We start from the raw sequence: 10,397 nt of genomic DNA on the forward strand, positions 1-10,397 counted from the left end.
TTCTTCTTCTTCCTCTTTATCTCCTTCTTCTGCAATGTTTCCAAACTTCTCTTTCAATTTCTTTACAATCTTATTCTTTTTCCTTACGATAGAGGTAGTCTGCAAGTTAATAGTTATTCTAGACTTTGCCTCCTCATAATTGCTAAAGGATGTAGCATCCTTGTCAATCTCCTCTGCCAATAATGCGGTAATGGTTGTTGAAGCCTCATCTACATTTCTTTCATATGGCAAGGGTCTTAGCTATCTAACCCTGGGAATTTTTTCTTTCACATATGTGTAGTTGGCATCCACTAGAAGAAGAAAAAATATCATTGTAGTGTTGTTCTACTAGGGATAAAGTATTTTTAACCTTTGTTTCATTGATTTCTTGAAATCATCAAAATAGCTTGTCATAACAAAATCAAAATGATGTCCTAATTGTTCAATAAAATTTGTTATCTACTGGGTAACTAATTTGTTTGTCTTCTAAACAACTTTATCAGAAGTGGGAAAAATATTATGCACATAAGAGAATATGCAAACAATAATGTGCCAAACTTACATGATGCACTTTTGGCCTTCCTGATGGCTTCCAAATTCTCTGAGAGTTTTTGAAGCTACAACTTAGCTAGGTCATAAGAATGATCACATTTTACAATCTTGTAGCCTAGGTCAACTGCCATGCATGAAACACTATTTAGTCGGCTTGACTGAAAGAATTTGTGAGCAATAATTCTGACTGTAAACACTACCAAGGGACCTAAAATTGTATCAATTAACATCCCTCTTTTGTTCCACACAACTCCATTGTTCTTTTCAATAACTTCCTTCACATCACTTCTCATACTTTTTGGTCTATCTAGGGTAGGGTACCCTAATACTTTGTGAACAATCCTCTTTGAAATTTTGATTGTTCCATTCTCTAACCAAATCTAATTATCATGTATATGGCTTAATACAATCTTAATCCATTCGATTTTGAAATCTTGAGGAAAGTCTAGGGCACACATCAACCCTTTTCACTCGAGGATCTTATTTTCTCCCCTCAAAACACCATTATTACACAATTTTTGGTAGGTTTCCCTAATTTTCATGTCTCCAACTTCTCCAATATTGCCAGTGTAGTAGCATCAAACATCCTGAATCATAAGATCTTTAGTGGTATCTTGGATAATGCACTAGAAAAATCTCCCTTATACATGATCTCATGAATTGCATGGAATGGGGGTTGTCTCACATCATTGCTAATTAACTAAATGTTGAAAACTTCCTTCCCCTCTTTCCTAACTACTATTGAAGAACTATCTAGGCCATATTCATTCTCTAGGGTTTGTGAAATATGAAATAGTGTAACTTGGCACAAGTTAAATACCTCTCAATTCTGATGAATGATTTTGAGTTGTAATAGAATCTGGTTCACAAACACTTGATTCTCCTTTTGTTAATTGTCTTCATGCTCTTCAAAGTTTGTAGGTGCAAATGAGTTGAAAATTGACTATATAACCCTTCAAATTTGACATTAATTGCTCAATGCTTATACGGCTGTAAACTTAGCTATCTTAGGTCTTTCAACATGCTTGACTAACATAGTGAGCTTGACTATGACTAGCATATCTAATGGGTGGATGGGGTGGATTAGGCTAAATGGAGGATTAGGGATAAGTTAGAGGCTTTTAGATTTGAGGATTTTATTTATCAAATAGATTTATTTAATAAATGAAGATTTTTGGAATTAGATAGAAGAATAGGATTTAATTGATAAATAATAGGTTATTTGATTTATCAATTAGGAACATAGATGATTAATTAATGCCTTTAGAGATAACTAAATAGGATTACTAAAGTGGTGTAATCAAATTTAGGTGTCTACATTTTGCCCCTCTTTGACATAGTGTTGAGTCAACACTATTTCAAAGAAGTTCGAATGAAGATGACACGAGGAAGATGTTTTAGCAACAAGGTTGCCCCAGTCTCAAATAAGAAGAGGAGAGACAAGACTTAGATGATACCCCCTCAAGAAGGCAGCATGGGGAGAAATGAGGCTCGATGACTTCTTGAAAAGAACAAGAAATTGAGATGAGCCAAGACACAGGTTGGCAAAGAGAGGGGACTGAATTTGCTCAAACTCTCACTACGGGAGAATGATAAAGGAGAATCAGATGCACAAGAGTAAAGCAAGCTTAAGACTTTCCAGGATTGGGGGGGGATGGAGGAGTGGAGCGCCATAAAAGGAATCCATGGTAGGGAGATGGATGATGGGATGATAAAAGCTGGTGCAACAGGATTTCAAAGAGTCAGATTGGCGGAAGATGGATTTCGGAGATCCCTAGGACTAGGATTGTGGATCTCGAAAGATGAGGCTTGGTGGATTGATTTGATTGGTGGATCCCTAAGACTAGGATTGTGGATCCCTAAAGCTAAGCGTGAGGAGTGATTCAAAGAGATACTGATGCATAAGTTGGGGTAGGAGCGAGAGATGCAGGATATGGATGGGGGATAATGGAGATGAAGGGAATCCATTGAAGCTTTTTGAGTGGGGGGATACTTCAAAGAGAAGTACCACCATGTAGTTGAGCACTAGATTTGCTATAGGACTGTTGGTTAATTGCCAAGGTTACCAAGAACATCAAGGCCTTTTCACCAACCATCCAAAGGACTGACGAACTGACTCGAAACAAACATGCAAGGATTGCCCCAGTATCACACATGAATCCCAGAGGAAGCAGCGTGGAAACGACACTAGGTAAACCACAAGTAGAAAAAGAAAACAAGCAAAAGACCTGATCAAGACCTTACGCTCTGATTTCCCCATTCGTAGCATACCATGATATGAAAGATCGTGGCAACCTTGAGGAGCGAACGCGGAGATTGCTTGGAAAAGATATTTCAAGACCCAAAAGGGAAGATCCCAAATCAAAAGAAAGTAAAAATCCAAAAGAGAACTATTTGCCAACAAGATGGGTAGGATGAGGTACTAACGGACCAAGATCAGACATGAGGAAAGCTATATCCTACAAGGATCTATCAGAGAGCACCTAAGCTAGTGGATTTGGATGAGTGATGCATCTGGAAAGCTAAACTAAGAAGGACAACACTTTGGTGACAGGAAATCTAGCTAAAGGATGCATTGGAATAGCTAACCAAGATGTGCGATGTGTGCAAGATGCTGATCAAGGAGGAATTGAAACAAAAGCTGGATAGATACAATGGTACTAAGCTAAAAAAGATGTACAAGCTGATGGACCAAGATATTTACAAGCTGAAGCTGACCAAGATATTTACAAGCAGGCAAAAGCTCAAGATGATAGGATAGCGGGATGGAAGGGAGAAAGCTAATGATGGGGTAATAGCAGAAGATATGGATTTGGGGAGGATGCATCTCAATGATGATGGAAGATTTTGTGACCAAGGATAGCTAGAGGAGTAGGATGAGATGGCTAGATAGGATGGTAGATAGCCAGGATTATGATGGATATAAAGAGATGACATTGGGTTTGCATGAGGATAGCCTAGAGCTAGATACCAATGAAAAGGGAGGATGGACAAGACAAGATCTCCAAGGAATATAGTGCCCCTAGTCAGAAGATGACATGTGGAAGGAGGTCTTACAATGGATGTGATAGGATTGAAGCTAGGATGGAAAAGCTAAAGATGCTAGGGAGATGGATGATAGCTATGATGGTTGGTTGAAGCTGCAGGAGATAAGTGGATGGTGTGAGATGGAAGTTGGAGGGTGGAGGATAGGTGGATAGATTGGAAGATGGAGTTGGATGTCAAGAGATGACCAAAAGCATGAGGGTGATAGGCTAAGATGGGGATGGCAGGATTACGTATGACGCTTGTTTGCCAAGTTTTCATCATGGTACTTGTCCAAGGCGCTTGAATTGCCAAGTTTTCACCAGTGGATGCTTTTTCTTTTTTTTTTTGACTTTTTGACTTTGGACTTAGCTGGAATGATTTTGGCTTTCTTCAGCTATTTTTGGCTTTTTCCTTGGGATTTTTCACTAGCTATTGGAATGTTCAATTTTGTTGCTAGTTGTTAGTACACCGGATGTGTGATTTATGCAATAGATTGGATTAGATGGGATTGATGGTAGAAGATGGAGGGATGAAAAGGCTAGAAAGGAGCATGAGACGGGGATGGTTGCAGGATCAACATTGGCACATGTTGGGATAGGTGTGAAAAGAGCATATGGGGGATAGATGGTAGATGTGGGCTTGATGGAGGATTTGTGGCAGCGCGCTTAGGGATATAGGCACCCAAGATGGAGTTAGGAGATGGGGGACATGAGTCACTGGATGGAGGATTAGCAATGGTGGGTGCCATTATGCATTGGGTTTCAATTTTTTTCTTTGGGATCCACATGGTTTTGGATTTCCTTTTCATAGGCTTTTGCATTGTTTTGCACTCTTTGATTGGATTTTGCCTTTTTGGAGTATGTCTTTTAGAATGGACATATGATTGCCTATGATGTGGATTTTTAGCTTTATGCATTTTGAAGTTGGCATTTACATTGCTGTGGTAATCTTTGGGAAGATGGTTAGGAGAAGCTTTGTGAGATGGAGAGGATATGGGAGAGCATGTAGGGGGATGGTGATGGATGATGTGCCCTGATATGTGCCTTTGTTGATCTTGCATAGGAATGGAGGGAATAGGATTTGAATGATGGCTGATAGGAGGATGGAGGATGGTAGATTTTGGGACATAGGGACCCAAAATGGATTTAGCGGATGAAGGGGGGATATGGTAGGTTGTTTTGGGTTGCAAAGATGGTGGAGGGGGGATGACATAAGATTTCTTGAAAGAGTGATGGGAGGCTGGCATGGTGGGTTTGGAGATAGGCTTGTTTTGGGGGTGTGGTGTACCAACACCTTTAGATGGTGAGCCTTTGGATACATATCCAAGACCATGAAATCCTGGATTCTTTTGTGCAATAATAGGCTTTATGATTCCTTGCTCTTGTGGTCCTAAACCTTGACCTTGATAATGCCATCGATTGAGCATTTGAACTAGCTGAGGATACTTTCTGCTTGTGAAAAATGGTGGAAATGCTTTATTAGATGTACTGCAATGGGGAGATACTGTTCTTAATTCTTCTGCTGAGAGGAGGCCACCATGGATGAATGTAAGTGAACCAAGAGGGTAGATTTTAGATGGTGGAATAGCTTGGATAGGTGGTAAGATGGAAGCATGGAGCAGAGGAGATGGTAGGATAGGCTCTTGATTTAGCTGATGGGATGAAAAGATATCCTGTAGTAGAGGAGGCATGGCTTGAGGTTTTGGAGATGGAGGGGATGGTGACTGCACTATGGATGGAAGACATGGTATGATGATATCTTCGTTTATGCTTTGGGGATGTCAACATGCTTTTGGGCAGGATCTTGATAGGATTGGATTGGAGTGGATGGTGTGATAGGAGGTGAAGGGATGGATTCTTCAAAGGCAGTGGATGGATAGATGGGAGATTCAGTAGTGGAAATGGGTGAGTAGAAGATGGATGCATAAGGGTCATCATGGGAGATTTGGGAAATGCTTGGAGGTGAGGTGGATAGGATTTGAAGGGATTTGATAGGTGTTGGGATTTTGATGCTTGTGGGAAGTGGAAGGATTTTACGCAATTTGATGGATGGTATGGGGATGATAGCTATGGAAGATGGAGGTGATATTATAGATGGGGAAGCTTCATCACTGACTACTTCACATGGTTGGATTGGATGACATGGCTTATCGACTGCTGGAGGCTATTTTTCTTGTATTTCCATTGGGAGATTCCTTGGAGACTTGTGTGTCGAAGGTGGAGGTGAATTGACAGGAATAGCTAGTGTGATGGGGGTGAAAGACTGGAAGCTTGGTTGATTGGGTGATGGAGGAGAAGCTGGGATATCAAATGGCATGACTAGATAGTTTGGAATAACTCTTGGATTTTGGGGGATGGTTGGTGGAATGTTTCTAAGGATCTCAAGATACCCTTCATAGTCAACAAGATCTTCATCATTATTGGAATAGGAGGTAGCAAGAGCAAGGACAATACGACCAAATATATCATGATAGGATTGGTACTTCATGCTTTGACGATGAGTTTGATGGGGATGGGGTCTTGCATATGGATGAACACGGAAGCCCATGGTCGGATTTGGATTAAGCTTAGATTTTGGATTGGCTGATGAAAGATTTCCTAGGGAGAGTCAAAGTAGTATGACAGACCTAAGGAGGATTGGCTGGAGATTTTTGGCTTTCGTGTGGATGGAAGACTTTCAAGGGTATGCTGTCAAAAGGTGAGAGTTTTGCTTTCCTATGTGCAGGATTAGTGGAGATTGTGTCAACTTAAGGATAGACTAATGATCCTATGGGCATGACACGAGATTGACCACTTGTGGATCCCAACCTTTATCTCAAGGTGATGAGGGATACAAGTGACAAAAGTTGGGTTACCCTAGACAATGCTTTGTCAGAGGGATAACTTTGGTGAGATTGGTTGATTGGTAGGATTGATTGGATAGCAAATTCTGGCAGAGTGACAACAACTCTTTAAAGGCTTGGGTATGATTTTGGATTGGGTTGCTAGGTGGCTGGGGGATGATTTGGATGGACTTTGGATTTGGGATTGTTCTAAAGCAAAGAACTAAGGGAGTTTGGATGATCTTATGATGAGGCAGTGACTATGCTAAGTATGCCTTGAGCTGGGAGATTCCTACTTTTCTGAGATTTTGACCAAAGTTGGCAAACATTTATTCAAAGGCTATGAACAAACAAGCAGACAAATTTTTGGAGCAAGCACGTCAAACATACCAACATCCTCGAAAGCTTTCTACAAGGATAAAATTTGGTTTAACTAGGGAGTCCTCGATATACACAAGGTACGTGAGGCCCATATCCGTAGATGAAAAAAAAAAATGTCACACAGCCGAGAGGAGTGGTAACCCACTTCTCCTCTTTCACTTCTCAAGGGTATAAAGTTCCTTGAGGCTTAGCCCGAGTGACCAAATCTTGATCCCAAGAGAGGTGTCTTTCAATTCACCTCCCGATTCTTATACTCCGTTGGAACGTTGGAGTTGAAGTTGTCCCAAGGGGTGATGAAATCCCCAAGCAGGCCTCCTAAAAAGAGAAAACAAGGTTTTGGATCCTAATCTTATGCACCCAAGATGGCCTCGAAAGACGACAAGGGGAGAGAAGACTTGGATGACCTTGGGCTAAAAACCAGAGTTCTTTTCCAATTGATGATTTAGATTTTGTAAGCTATGATTGAAGACACTCGTGATTATGGCATACAATGTTCATTCCAACTTGACAGTGTCGTCAACATAATGGAAATTGAGAATTCGTCGATGTAAGAAATACGAGCGTCATTGAGATGTGTCAAAACCATGCAATGTTCATTGATTGTTAGGCATTCAAGATTGTGTTAGAGTGTTTTAAGCCCAAATTGGAAGTGTGAGATATTGCATTGATTCATTGATTCTTTGCATTCAAGATTGAGTTTGTTTGTTTTAAGAATGCATTCCAATAAAAGGTTGATTTTTATCCATGTCATTCAAGAGTGTGTTTTGAGCAACATTCATTCAATGGAAAATGTGTTTAACCATTCAAGTTCATTTTAGCAACATGCATTCAAAGACAAATGGTTAAACATTCAAGTTCATTTTTTATCAACATGAGAACCTGCAAGAAACATGGTTAGTGGTTCCATATGTGCTCCAACCTGTAATCAGACAAAAAAAAGCAATTTAGTTAGTTACCCAAAATCTTCAAAAATGAGAGCTTAACTATGGAAAAAAAATTTAAACTTTTTTTGTTGTTTTTCTTACGCGTAAAAATGCTTAAAATGGTCTAAATCCTACGGAACCATTAAAAAGTCAAATTTTGATTTATACTCTTTTTTTTTAGTGATTTTTGGTGTTCTTAAACATATAGATTCATTTGTTAGAGTTTTGAAAGCATGCAAAGACAATGACTTGGACAAGACAACCAAAAACTAGGCGACAAATTCTAGAAAATAATACGACAAGCGAAGACGCCAATATGCGCAGACGCTGATCTATGCAGATGATAGTCTGATGAAGAAAGTAGCTGGCAGCGTCAGAGACGACAGTTGGCGGATTGCGGCGACGGAGACGACAGTTTGACAAGCGGAGACGCCAAAATTCGCAGACGACAGTTTGGGCTTTCGGAGACGGCGGTTGAGCTCGCGCAGACGACGGTTGTGCAGGTGTAGATGACGGTTGAGCTTGCGGAGACAATCGTTGGGTTTGTGTAGATGACATTTGAGATGGCGGAGATGACGGTTGAGTTTGCACATACGACATTTTGCGGAGACGACAGGCAGAGATGCTAAATTGCAGAGATGCTAAATTGCGGAGACGACGCTGCGCGAAGTGAACCGACAGACGCAAGTTTTTTTCAGAATTTTTTGTTTTCTTGGTTATTTTCGGATTTTTGAGGGTATGTCTTCTTCTCTAGTGCGTCCTTCCACCTGCAAAAACAAGCAAACACACTTTGCAACAACTCAAACAACATAAACCATTAGATTGTTAGTTTGTAAAAGAAAAATATGGATTGAAAAAGATTAAGGAATGACCCATAGCGGGGTCCCACCGGGCGTGCCAAAATGTAGAACAAGATTTTAGTATGCAAAGAACATTAACAATAAAGTAAACATTCACAAACCAAAACTAAATTCACATATATGCTTAGACAAAGAAAACAAACAAGAAGTGCAAAACCTCAAAGGAGAAAACACTACATGCTTTTCTTGATTTTGTAGATGCGTCCTTTGATGTGGATGTATGCTCAAGATGCTCAAGGTTGCTTCAATGGTGGAGATGCATAATGGAAAATTGGTAGCTTTGTAAGCTCTCAATTTGGCATTATAAGGTTAAGATTGATGACTTTGGTTCTCAAAATAGCATGGTAACTTTAGCTCAAAGATTGTTGATGAAATGGCTTGGGATGGGATTCAATTTATAGGCTAAGGGCTTGAGGGATGGAGGGCTTAGATGCAAGGATGGGGAGATGGTTAAGGAGGGCTAAGATGCACTCAAAGGGGAGCACATGGATTGTGCTTGTTTAGCACCAATGGGAAGGTGACACTTGTCACAAGAAGGATGAGTGTGAGAGGGTAGGGTAAAGGGTTGGTTAAAGGCATGATGAGTGGGGTTGAGTATGTAAGAGAGATGTAAGAGGAATGAGTGTGGAAGAGGGAAGAGTGTGGAAGATGGATGTAAGAGTCATGAGTGGGCTTGTAAGAGTCTTTTATGGTTTGTAAGAGCACTCATGACTTGGTGGTTGGGATTTTTGAGGGGAGACTTTGGTTTGGTTTAGGAAAGTCTTAAACTTGTTTAGGGAATGTGACAACATTAGGGGATGGATTAGGCTTTGGTTTAGGATTAGATTAGGGATGTTAGAGATGTGCAAGTGGATGACATTAATGAGGTTGGGTGAGTTAGTGGCTAGGCTAGGTTAGTATGGGTGGATGGGGTGGATTAGGCTAAATGGAGGATTAGGGATAAGTTAGGGGCTTTTAGATTTGAGAATTTTATTTATCAAATAGATTTATTTAATAAATAGAGATTTTTGGAATTAGATAGAAGAATAGGATTTAATTGATAAATAATAGGTTATTTGATTTATCAATTAGAACTATAGATGATTAATTAAATTAATCAGCTAGGGGATGGCAAAAGATTAATTAAATAGAAATTTAATTAATGATGCCTTTATAGATAACTAAATAGGATTTCTAAAGCGGTGTAATCAAATTTAGGTGTCTACAATAACAACTATACCTTGTGTTGTAATCTCAATCATAAGAAATTCTATTGTGATGTTCCTTTGTTTGTTTGTTTGATGTCCACTTAGATTTGGATCTGCATTCATATGCCTCGTGTCCATATTTCTAATAGTTGTAACAATAACCTTCGAATTTCTAAGTGCTGGTTGTATTGGTCTTGCTTTCATGTGCCTAATGTCCTTGCTTCTTGCATTTATGACAATTTCCCTTGAATGTTTGCTTAGGATTTTGATTTCCAGTGTTGCTTCTGTAGACATTTGTTGTGTAACCCAATTTTCCACACTGATGAAAAGTGGGTTTGTTGTACTTTCCTTTATTTCTCCTTTGTTCACCACTCTTAGATGATTCTCCTTCCTTAGTAGCAAAATATCCCAAACCAACAGTGTTATTCTTTGGCCTTGGTGCTTCCATTAGTTTTTTAAAGTACTTGATGGCTTCACTAGGCTTTTAAAGCTTTTCCTTCTCAACCTTCAATTCATTCTGCAGTAGGGTATTCTATGTTTCCAAAGTTGTAATCTCAATGTCTTTCCATTTAGTTCTTGATTTGCAATCATCAGTTGATTCATTGTATCCAATTACATGTTTGCAAGCTTTTGTACATCTAATGTCTTCTCCTCAAGTCTATTAGCT

At 39.6% G+C, this 10,397-nt stretch overlaps 1 pseudogene; it reads right to left on the bottom strand.

The window, feature by feature from the left end:
* The window catches only part of LOC149573125 (DNA (cytosine-5)-methyltransferase DRM2-like), a 114,921-nt pseudogene extending 106,638 nt beyond the window's left edge, over positions 1–8,283 (bottom strand).
* Positions 8,284–10,397: the final 2,114 nt, after the last annotated feature.

Source organism: Cupressus sempervirens, chromosome 2 (genome assembly GCF_028749045.1).
Source record: "Cupressus sempervirens isolate cs-2001-9-10 chromosome 2, ASM2874904v1, whole genome shotgun sequence".
In the NCBI taxonomy this organism is placed as follows: domain Eukaryota; kingdom Viridiplantae; phylum Streptophyta; class Pinopsida; order Cupressales; family Cupressaceae; genus Cupressus; species Cupressus sempervirens.